Source organism: Macaca nemestrina, chromosome 3 (assembly GCF_043159975.1).
Source record: "Macaca nemestrina isolate mMacNem1 chromosome 3, mMacNem.hap1, whole genome shotgun sequence".
Classification (NCBI taxonomy): Eukaryota; Metazoa; Chordata; class Mammalia; order Primates; family Cercopithecidae; genus Macaca; species Macaca nemestrina.
In genome coordinates, this window is record NC_092127.1 from 49374428 (window position 1) to 49386601 (window position 12174).

Sequence of the window (12174 nt, forward strand, 5' to 3'; positions counted from 1 at the left end):
CTTCTGTGATTGGTTGGCATCACCATCATTGCTGACTCTGCATTTATATGGCCCCTAGAAGCAATCATTTTCTTACACTTACACACGTAAGTACTTAACAGTAAAATATGACATACTGTGAATACAGTGAAAAACGAATTTGCTCAGGGTAACTAAGCAGCCCAGTAGCATCACCAGAAGAGCTGGGGATGTGGAATAGACTGCATATTGTGTGCCTGCGTTTTAACTGTGACCTGTCATGAGGTCAGGTGTGGAATTTTCCACTTGGGGCATCATGTTGGCGCTCACAGAATTGCAGATTTTGGAGCATTTCAGATTTTAGATTTTTAAATTAGAGATGTTCAACCTATATGACTGTTGTTGTTAACTGACCCTTCCGAGGTCATTTGTGGTGGCAGCTGAGGATTCTGCCTTATATGTTTTCAAAGGACCAGGGGTTGCTGGTAGGTACAAGAAAGGCAGAAGCTGGGGAACAGCTGGGGATGAATAATGACCCTCTCCTTCATAGTACCCCTCCCCTCCCCTCCCCTCCCCTCCCCTCCCCTCCTCTCCACAAAGTCTCACTCTGTCACCAGGCTGGAGTGCAGTAGCACAATCTCAGCTCACAGCAACCTCTGCCTCCCGCGTTTAAGCTATTCTCCTGCCTCAGCCTCCCGAGTAGATGGGACTACAGCGCACTTTACCATGCCCAGTTAATTTTTGTATTTTTAGTAGAGGCAGGGTTTCACCATGTTGGCCAGGATGGTCTTGATCTCTTGACCTCATGATCTGCCTGCCTAGGCCTCCCAAAGTGCTGGGATTACAGGTGTGAGCCACCCCACCCAGCCACATGTTCTCTTTCTGATTACTTTGCTCCCTGCTCCAAACCAGGCCTCCTGTTTGATTTTGGTGACCCCAGTTTCTCACTAATATCATCCTCAGAACTCTCCAATCAAGGCACTGAAGTGAGTTGCCAAAAGCAACATATGGATTATTTTGAAGACTACTTTTTCTAGCTTTAGAAGCTGTGAATGTTGCTTGACTCACATACACCCCCTGCCCCCAAAACAGCAGGCGGGGTATCCCCATATCTCATGTCTCTTGTATACTGTGGGCACCTGGCACAATACCTCACAGCCAGTAAGTAGGTGCTCACTGCAGGGTGGGGAGAAAGATCAGAACACCAGGGAATTCATCTGTAGTACCAGAGTCCCTCTGATGGAAGTCCATAAGAAATTTTGTTGAAAAAGTGAAGGGTTGGGCGATGTGGTTCGCGCCTGTAATCCCAGCACTTTGGGAGGCCTAGGTGGTTGGATCACTTGAGGCCAGGAGTTTCAGAAGAGCCTGGCCGACATGGTGAAACCCCATCTCTACTAAAAATACAAAAATTAGCTGGGCGTGTTGGCAGGCGCCTGTAATCCCAGCTACTTGGGAGGTTGAGGCATGAGAATTGCTTGAACCCAGGAGGTGGAGATTGCAGTGAGCCGAGATCACGCCACTGCGCTCCAGCCTGGGCGACAGAGAGAGACTGTATCTCAAAAAAAAGAAAACGTGGATGTAAATTGGTACGGAAAGCCAGATGGTTGCAGATTTGTTGATTTCCAGTTCTCCCATAGATTTGGTAGTGCTTATGACTGGCCTTCCTCCTCCCTCCCCAGACACACACGCACACACGCTTTCTGTTGGTCAGGTTGAGAGGTGACTTAAATTTAGAGAAATTTCACCCAGGAAATGCTCATATTGGGATGAACATATAGGACCCCCTGTTTATTTGTACATCTTCTGTGTTAGCCCAGAAGAAGTGACAAAGAAGTGGCAACTTCATCCAGTGTATCCTCTTCTGCCTCCCTTTATTTTTTTCCACTTGTGAGGTACAGCTGTCCCTTGGTGTCCATGGGGGATGGCTACAGGACCTGCCCCCCCCCACCACAGACACCCAAATCCAGGGATGCTAAAGTCCCTGATATACAATGGTGTTGTATTTGCATATAACTTATGCACATCCTCCTGTATACTTTTTTTTTTTTTGAGACGGAGTTTCGCTCTTGTTGCCTAGGCTAGAGTGCAATGGCACAATATCGGCTCACTGCAAATCTCTGCCTCCCGGGTTCAAGCGATTCTCCTGCCTCAGCCTCCCGAGTAGCTGGGATTACAGGCATGCGCCACCACGTCTGGCTAATTTTGAATTTTTAGTAGAGACGAGGTTTCTCTATGTTGGTCAGGGTGGTCTCGAACTCCTGACCTCAGGTGATCCGCCCTTCTCAGCCTTCCAAAGTGCTGGGATGACAGGTGTGAGCCACCGCGCCTGGCCTCTCCTGTATACTTTAAGTTATCCCTTGATTTCTTATAATACCTAACACAATGTAAGTGCTATGTGAATGGTTGTTACATTGTATTGTTGAGAGAATAATGACAAGAAAAAAGTCTGTATGTGTTCAGTACAGTCACACGTTTTTTCCTTCAAATATTTGGAAAATATTTGGAATATCTGTTGGTTGAATCCACAGATGCAGAACCCATGAATACGGAGGGCTGACTGCACTTGTGTCTAGAGAAGGAAGGATTATGGCAGCTACTGAGACCTATCAATGGTTTGCTTCACTTTTGATACTGTCGAGGGAGTGGGTGGAATGAAAGCCGGAAGTGTCTGGGTGACAAACCAATGTTGAGGTACTTGTGGTTGCTTTTTGGATCACAACAGGCTGTCTGTTCTCCCCCTTCCTCCCCCACGTCCACCACATGGGTTCATATCTCAGACATGAACACATTCTTCAAGTATGACATTCTAGGACATTCTTGCACCCCACACCAGCCTGCCCAAGGGACTTTCTGATCATGAATGAGAGCTTTCTTAACTAATGATATTCTTGACCATCTGTCCAGCTGGTCACTGAGAACATAAAGCAGATGCGCGCATTCTCTCTCTCTCTCTCTCTCTCTCTCTCTCTAATCCTGGTCTCTGTAAAATTATAAGTGTAAAGATTTTCTGTGTATTGGATCTGAAAGAGAATGTCCGCTGATACGTTTCATTGTGGTTTTTTTTTTTTTTTTAACTGTGATGTCTATGTGGCTGTGGGTCTAAGAAACAAAGGGATTTGTTTTTAAGTCTTGGGCTATTATGTATGTGTTTATGTTTATTATAATATGCCACTTTGGATTTCTTGATATTAAAAAAGTAAATGTCTTGAGTTCTCTGTTTTTAACATTTGAAACTAACAAGGGTAATGGGAATATCCACGATAGCAGGGCTGGGGACAGGGGTGTCACCTCCGTGTAAAAGCTGTAAAATTAAAAAAGCTGGTCGAGTGTCTGTGCCTGGATGGTTTCATGGAGCCGCAGGAATGTGTCTCCTGGGGATCCATTTCCTTCCTAAAGAAGGAAAAGGCTGGTGGAGTCAGCTGGATGGGACAAGGTCTGGGCAGTCATGCAGCTCTCTCAGATGGTGTTTCTGAGGGGAAGAGAGGGAGAGACAGAGAGAGTGTGAGCGGAGCCTGTGCACACATGGGTCCTCTGCAGCAGCTCTTTCACACAGCTTGTGAGAAACGCCAGTTGTTTTTGTCCTCCCCACAATGACAAGGTACATAGTATGCATTCGATAGACAAAGGAGGCTTTGGAAGATGAGACCTAGGCGAGTGATCCTGGAAGCTGGAGTTCAGGGCAGAAAAATGCCGCCATCCTCCTTAGGTGGCACATTATTATCTGCTGTGGGAAGTTTGGCAGTGCCCACGAAGAGCCCAGGGCTGTATTGCAAGGCGGCTGCAAGGCCAGACCTAGCTGTGTGGTTATTAGCACAGAGCAGGTTCCCCCTCTGGAGAGGGAAGGGGGGTTTCTACTTCCTAATGATGTTTAACGGATGACCGTCTTAACCAAAGGGAGAGGGGAAAAGTCATTTGTGTGTGTGAAAGGCTCAATCAAGTTCGCACAAAGATAACAAGCTAAAGTATGAAGAAGTTGCCTTAGGTAGGAGTCCTACCTTCTGGAGTGGTTCATCTGAAGGCATTTGTCCACTGAGTGTTGAGGCTGTAAAACTGTTCTTTGTCACATAGGTGCCATTTGTAGTATTTCGAGGAGTTTTTATGATTCTGACTTGGACTTTGCTGAGGAAAGCCAGTTTCATTTTGGTTCTTGGGTGTCAGTTGCAAAGATGCTACAAGGCAGTTTGTTTGCTTTTGTGTGTGTGTTTGGGTTCTGCTTTCAGTTTTGAAGCTTGTCTCTTTTTGTCCTTCTAGAGTGTGTTCTACTTTATTCTGAATATCTTCATCAGTGATCTGAAAAAGTAAGCTTACCTTCAAAGAGAAACATTTTAATGATTGCAAAACAGGTTTACTATAGATTAAAATGAGATTGTCTCTAGGCCTCAAAGCCAAAGTACTTGGGCTAAAATATGAAGAGATTTTTTTCCCAACTATTTATTTTAACATGAATGTATGCTACTCATTCAACAAATATTTCTGAAGCACTTGCTAAGTGGGAAATATTGAAGCTGGAATCAGAAATGCAATGGTAACCAAGACAGTGTTCTTGTCCTCACAAAACTTAGAGTCTGGCACTGTTTTAGATTTTCCTTTTTTTTTTTTTTTTTTTTTTTTGAGATGGAGTCTCTGTCTCCCAGGCTGGAGTGCAGTGGCGTGATCCTGGCTCTCTGTGACCTCTGCCTCCCAGGTTCAAGCGATTCTCCTGCCTCAGCCTCCTGAGTAGCTGGGATTACAGGTGTGTACCACCACACCCAGCTAATTTTTGTATTTTTAGTAGAGATGGGGTTTCACCATGTTGGTCAGGCTGGTCTTAAACTCCTGACCTCACGTGATCTGCCATCCTCTGCCTCCCAAAGTGCTGGGATTACAGGCGTGAGCCACCACGCGCAGTTTAGATTTTTTTTTTAAAGACTCCAATTCGGCGATCTTTCTCCATGGTATGATTTTACTATGTATCCTATTCTGTAGTCCTTCTAAATGCATCCCTACTCCTCCTCCTCCTTCTCCTCCTCCTCTTCCTCCTCCTCCTCCTTCTCCTCCTCCTTCTCCTCTTCCTTCTCCTCCTCCTCCTTCTCCTCCTCCTTCTCCTCCTCCTCCTCCTCCTTCTCTTCCTCCTTCTCCTCTTCCTCCTCCTCCTCCTCCTCCTCTTCCTCCTCCTCCTCTTCCTCCTCCTCCTCCTCTTCCTCCTCCTCCTTCTCCTCCTCCTTCTCCTCCTCCTCCTCCTCCTCCTCTTCCTCCTTCTCCTCCTCCTTCTCCTCCTCCTCTTCCTCCTCCTTCTCCTCCTCCTCCTCCTCTTCCTTCTCCTCCTCCTCCTTCTTCTCCTCCTCCTCCTCCTCTTCCTTCTCCTCCTCCTCCTTCTTCTCCTCCTCCTCCTCCTCTTCCTTCTCCTCCTCCTCTTCCTTCTCCTCCTCCTCCTTCTTCTCCTCCTCCTCCTCCTCTTCCTTCTCCTCCTCCTCCTTCTTCTCCTCCTCCTCCTCCTCTTCCTTCTCCCCTCCTCCTTCTTCTCCTCCTCCTCCTCCTCTTCCTTCTCCTCCTCCTCCTTCTTCTCCTCCTCCTCCTCCTCTTCCTTCTCCTCCTCCTCTTCCTTCTCCTCCTCCTCTTAACTTCTCCTCCTTCTCCTCCTCCTCCTCTTCCTCCTTCTCTTCTCCTCCTCCTCCTCCTTCTCCTCCTCCTCCTTCTCCTCCTCCTCCTCCTTCTCCTCCTCCTCCTCTTCCTTCTCCTCCTCCTCCTTCTCCTCCTCCTCCTCCTTCTCCTCCTCCTCCTCTTCCTTCTCCTCCTCCTCCTTCTCCTCCTCCTCTTCCTTCTCCCCCTCCTCTTCTTCTCCTCCTCCTCTTCCTTCTCCTCCTCCTCCTCTTCCTTCTCCTCCTCCTCCTTCTTCTCCTCCTCCTCTTCCTTCTCCTCCTCCTCCTTCTTCTCCTCCTCCTCCTCTTCCTCCTCCTCCTTCTCCTCCTCCTCCTCCTCTTCCTTCTCCTCCTCCTCCTTCTTCTCCTCCTCCTCTTCCTTCCTTCTCCTCCTCCTCCTCTTCCTCCTTCTCCTCCTCCTTCTCCTCCTCCTCCTCCTCCTCTTCCTTCTCCTCCTCCTCCTTCTTCTCCTCCTCCTCTTCCTTCCTTCTCCTCCTCCTCCTCTTCCTCCTCCTCCTCCTCCTCCTCCTCTTCCTCCTTCTCCCCCTCCTTCTCCTCCTCCTCCTCCTCTTCCTTCTCCTCCTCCTCCTTCTTCTCCTCCTCCTCCTCTTCCTTCTCCTCCTCCTCCTCCTTCTTCTCCTTCTCCTCCTCCTCCTCTTCCTTCTCCTCCTCCTCCTTCTCCTCCTCCTCTTCCTTCTCCTCCTCCTCCTTCTTCTCCTCCTCCTCCTCTTCCCCCTTCTCCTCCTCCTCCTTCTCCTCCTCCTCCTCCTTCTCCCTCTCTTCCTCCTCCTCCTCTTCCTTCTCCTCCTCCTTCTTCTCCTCCTCCTCTTCCTTCTCCTCCTCCTCCTTCTTCTCCTCCTCCTCTTCCTTCTCCTCCTCTTCCTTCTCCTCCTCCTCCTTCTTCTCCTCCTCCTCTTCCTTCTCCTCCTCCTCCTTCTTCTCCTCCTCCTCTTCCTTCTCCTCCTCCTCCTTCTCCTCTCCTCCTCTTCCTCCTCCTCCTCCTCATCCTTCTCCTCCTCCTTCTCCTTCTCCTCCTCCTCCTCCTTCTCCTCCTCCTTCTCCTCCTCCTTCTCCTCCTCCTTCTCCTCCTTCTCCTCTTCTCCTCCCTCTCCTCCTTCTCCTCTTCTCCTCTCCTCCTCCTCTTCTTCTCCTCCTTCTCCTCTTCTCCTCCTCCTCCTTCTCCTTCTCCTCCTTCTCTCTCCTTCTCCTTCTTCTTCTCCTTCTCTTCTCCTTCTTCTTCTCCTTCTCCTTCTCCTCCTTCTCCTTCTCCTTCTCCTCCTTCTTCTATCTTGCTGTGTCGCCCTTGCTGGAGAGCAGTGGCACAATCTTGGCTACTAGAGAAAGAGCCAGCCCCTGCATAGTGGAACCGAGTCAAAAGACTCCACATTTCCCCTTCTCCTGTGGGACAGAAACGCAAGGCTAAGTCAGAAAAGGCCTTTCTGTTCACAAAAAGCAGATTAAGAAAGTTAAGATTGCCAAGTGTGGTGGCTCATGCCTATGATCCCAACACTTTGGGAGGCCGAGGCAGGTGGATCACCTGAGGTCAGGAGTTCAAGACCAGTCTAGGCAAACATGGTGAAACCTCATCTCTATGAAAAGTACAAAATTAGGTGGGCACGGTGGCGTATGACTATAATCCCAGCTACTTGGGAAGCTGAGGCAGGAGAAGTGCTGGAACCGGAGGGCAGAGGTTGCAGTGAGCAGAGATCGTGCTATTATGCTCTAGCCCGGGCAACAAGAGAGGAGTTCCATCTCAAAAAAAAAAAAAAAAAAAGGTTAAGATTGACATTTATGTATTAGCTGAAGTATACATTTTAAATGTTTGAAAGCTTTAAATGCCGGAAAAAATTCAGCCTTATGCTATATTCATTATCACAAATAAAATTAACTGCCTAATCATGGCCATTGAGTATGCTTTTTAAATATTGAGACAATACAGAAATGCTGCTGTTTTAGGAACTTAATTCTATCAATCATACCCTCTCCTCCTTAATTATGTTTATATCCTAGGACATGGCAATTTAATTACATGTAGACATTATTATAAGTTTTATTGTAAATAGCACTTATGCTGTCTCCCTCCCTAACTTTGTGGCTATTCCAGGCACTTCTTTAGAATCTGTGTGACAGATTTGCAAACTCTTGGCCATTTTGATAACTGGGCTTAAGTCATATCCCTGAGCAGTAGAGGAAATTAAATCCTTTCTGAGAGTATGAGACGTTTTTCTATGTCTCTTCTTTCTTATTCTCTTTCTCTCTCTCTCTCACACACACACACATGCACACACACACATACACACCTCTAAAATTTGTTCTTAATGGCACACGAGGGCTGAATCATTTAGTGACTTCATTGATTACTATCCTGAGTTGTTCTTCCTGCTTCCAGACTAGTGAAAATATTCCAGAAAGCTTTAACATTGGAAAAAAGGCATGCCAAAATGTATTATTCAGGGATTCATAGATGAACATTATTGTTGAGGCTGCTCATATAAGTGACGCTGGCCCTAACCCATTTACATAAAAGACTGGAAACCTTTGAGATTAGAAGTAGTCTGTGTGGTATAAAATCCCTTTCATTCTGTATCTGAAATTGGCACTAAAAGATTTGCAGTTCATCTCTCAACCCTGATCTGCAGATATTAGGTTCAAAGTGATACTAATTGAGACTTAAATTGGATGGGTTCTCCCAGAAAGGAAGCAGCAGTTGGTGGGATGGGTGGATCTGGGGCAGTCCTGGCACTGCCTGCCAAGTGTTTGGCTATTCTAGGCCAGGTCCACACAGGCCTCCCGTGTTGTGTATATTCCCTGCCTCTGGTGACCTTGCAGGAAATAGAGTCATTTTTCAGCAATACGATTTTTTTTCCTGCTCCTATTTTTGTGGATATCCTTGTATTCTGAACTAAGTTGGAACTCCTTGCTCTGAGATTAATTCCTAGGGCACATCTTTCCACATACATGTCAAATTGGGCAAGCTGGCCTGTGTGGCCTGAGAAGTCTATACTTCTTGAGAGAGCGCTCTGGGTTTTAAGTGTCAGAATGGTGCTTTCTAAAACCTCTGTCAAGAACAGCAAGTAGAGCGATGCCGATGTTATCCAGGGAACCTGTTGCACATATCAGCCTTTATTCCATGTCTTCTATGCAATAAGGCACTATGTTAGCTACTTAATGATGTATTTACTCCTGACAGCAACTTCAAAGGCATTATCCCCACTCCCACTGTTAGAAAGCCAAGGCTCAGAGTGGTTATCAGTCCTGTTTGTTAACAAAGTTGTGATTCATACTTAGGTGTGTTTGCTGCTCAAATTCATTCACGTCTCAGATTCCAGTTATCACACACCAGTTTTGAAAAGCGAACATCTATCTGGGATGTTTCATATGTCTGATTCACTTATTTTCACGCATCTTTTGTGTCTGGTTAGTGAACACATGGAGGTGTTTCTGAAAATTGTGTGTAGCTCAGTCATCAGTAACAGTGTGCACACCAGTTGCACATACCAGAAGTCTGTGTAAGCTCTTACAAATGAGGAAAACCTTGAGTAAATCTTTTTGTAAAGTTAGGATGTCATTTATTCATGGAGCAGATATTTATTGAGCAGCTTCATGCCGGGCGCGGTGCTGTGGTATGTTTCCTCATGGACCTTCCTGTTTGATGGAGGTGCTGGGAATTGTGGTAGTGAGGTGGACTGGGCAGAGGAAAACCCTTTTTATGATGAGGATAATCTCACATGGATTCAACTGGTCTATAGCTTTTGATATTCTTGGGTTAGGTTACTTTTTAAAGAGGGAATACAACTTGTAACTTTTGATAGCCTAGGAGAGACATAAGGCAAGGCTGTTCCAGAGTGGGTTCAAAAATCTTAATATGGATGAGTCAGGCTCCAAATTCTCACAACAAACTCTGCTAGCCTTGCTAGTCTGACAAGTGGCGAAGGTCAGCAGGTACTGTCTGCATCGAGTTTAATCCAGAAGGTCTTGAAGATGGGAAAGCCAAGAAGCATTGATTTTGAAAAGTTACAGCTCTGTGGGTGAAAGGCTGCTCCTGGTTTCCAAAAGCAGAAAGAATGGGCTGTGTTTTATAGGAGAGACAGCACCATCAGTAGAGCCGGCTGATATGTACAATAATTACTTCTTTTCCTTCCGCTTCTATAAAATTAATACTAGAGACATGGGCTTCTACCTTGATGGAATTTTTCTTGGGGGAAAAAGAAGCAAACCATAAGTCCAAATACAACTGAGTGTTCAATGTTAATTTAATGTATACTTTCACATCTCTCACTATCTATAACTTCACACAGTGGCTTTTGGGTTTTACTCTGTAGAAAAGCAAGTTTGTACTTCTGTTTTGCTACTAGGTCTTGGCATTTAATGGTAGAGACAACTTCATGGATACGACTTTTACCCCACAAGTGACTTTACATGTCCGTGAAAAGGCAGACGTGACCTCAATCCAGACTGACAGTTGGTGATTAGAAAAATGTCATCTCTGTTTTTGAGTTAAACAGTGATTTGGTAATTTGGGTGAAAGAATCTTCATTTTCAGGAGATGGAAAGTTTGGAATCTTTGGAGACTTCCATCAATTTGAAAAGGGCCTTGAGAAGACCTTTTAGTCATTAGAAGAGAGCTTTAAGAAACGAAACTTAAAAGCCTCCCTTCAGTTTCAGGGCACAGTTGTTGTTCTGTTGTTTTCAGTAAGGCGAGGAGGGATGAAGGTCAGGAGAGAGAAGAAGTGGTGATTTTCTGATAGGTGGACAGAGAAGGAAAGTGTGTTCTCCTTGAGGGACAGACTGAGCTGATGAATACATTCTACTGTTAAATATTGTTTTCCAAAGAGGACCAGGCCACAGCAGAGTCAAAAGGGACTCAAGTTTTGTTCCTTATTGATCTGCTGGGAGCTAGAAGCCCAAGTTGGATGGTTACCTTTTACCTTTCATGGAGGAATCAGCCCAAAAAACTAGTTCTGGAAGTGTGGAAAAGCAGAAAGCCACCCTCTAACCCAACTACGTAAACAATAGAAACATTTACAAATTAGTAAAGCACTTTTATATGCCACCAATTGAGAAGGCTGTGGATACTTGTATTCCCTTTACATTTCATCTTATCAAGACACAAAAGGCTTCAAGTGTCCTGCGTACATTTCCCCAGCATGAGTGTTATGTCAGAATGCTACGATACCTCGCTTATGAAATAATTGGATTTACCTCTCAATTCAGTCATTGCTATAGGTACTTTATAGAATACATTTTTTTCCTGAAATACCTCCCCAGTGACCATAGATTCTTCAAAGAACCAAATCAAAGGGGATTGTTTGAAATTTAGAAAGCAGAGGCCCATTTATGTGATTAAATATGGATTAGAATGAAATTATTAAAATACAAAGTTTGCTTCTGATTTTCCCTAGTGAGAAATGGGGATGATGTAAGAAATGGAGTTTTCCCAGCAGTTCTAAGGAGGAGAAGGGGCCTAAGAAGATACAGGGTCCGTCTTGATGCTTGATGAGCACATTCTTAAATAACCTCTTTCAGCATGCCTAGTGTGACTTATTTTATATCCACCTGTAGCATCTGTTTGTATATTCAGTGTTCTAGAGAGCACCACACAATGCCTCATAGTGCTACTGTATATTTAGCAAAATCTTGAGCTAAAAGAAAGCAACTTGAAATCTTTCCTTTTACTTTTTTTAAAAAGCAAGCAAGCAAACAAATAAACAAAGAAAGAAGTAAAGAAGACATTTATAGTGTTCCAGATGGTCAGTTACTGTCAGTTACAGTATTTCAGTCTTCTGCTGGAAGATTCTAACTTCATGATGTCTGCAAATAAGAAGATGATGTATGTTTTAAACAAGCTTAAATAATAACTGTAAAGACCCCAAAGCAAACTATAAAAGGGAATATAGGCCCCTGTGGGAAGTAGATTGGGAAATCCTTTAAGGCTACCCATAATGGGGACCAGGTAGGAAGCGGAGATAGTGCTGATAGGGGTCCACAGTGAGTGTGTGAGAGGAGGACAGGGGACCTCTCTTACCAGGGACACTGGCAGGCTTTGGCTTTCCAGACAGAATGGCATGACTTGAGTCACTTGTCTTCCTGATTTTTCCTAGGAAGGATCTATCTATGCTTCTTTAAATACTGATCACTTATTACAGCCCTATCCTCCTCTTGAGATTCGTTTTCTCTCTCTGTGGCTTTCACTCCCCCTCTCTCTGTGTCTCTGTTTCTCTCTCTCTCTTCTAAGTTTTGAGTTCAGGCCTCACTGCCTCTTTCCTGCATGGTCAAGAGATATTAATAAAAATAAGTAAAATTGTTTGGCTTTGAAATCCAGCAAACTTGAGTTCTGGCCATGCTTCTAAATAGCCCTATGATCTTAAGCGGGTTACTCAATAGCAAATTACCTCTGTTTTCTCATCTAGAATGGGGCTAATAATACTCGCATCATGTTGTGAGGAGCTAAGTAAATAATGTATATAAAATGTTTAGCACGGTGCCTGGCACATAGCAAATATTTAATGAGTGGTAATACTTTATATTAAAAATGTTAAGATAAATGTTGCAGTTACTCACTTGTAAACTACAGAAACATGTTTATCGACCAGAATTC

The 12174-nt window shown here is 45.0% G+C and overlaps 1 protein-coding gene across 2 annotated transcripts in view; it reads left to right on the top strand.

Annotated features, from left to right (window-relative positions):
* Positions 1-12174, top strand: part of LOC105493274 (mastermind like transcriptional coactivator 3) — a 436328-nt gene that overhangs the window by 80131 nt on the left and 344023 nt on the right. Inside the window, exon 1 of one of the 2 annotated variants that reach the window (XM_011760797.3) lies at positions 1653-2649. The exons of the other annotated variant lie outside the window; for it this stretch is intronic. The gene's annotated coding sequence lies outside the window, so the exon portion shown is untranslated. Of the gene's footprint in view, positions 1-1652; positions 2650-12174 lie in introns of those variants that run through there. 2 annotated transcript variants of the gene reach the window in all.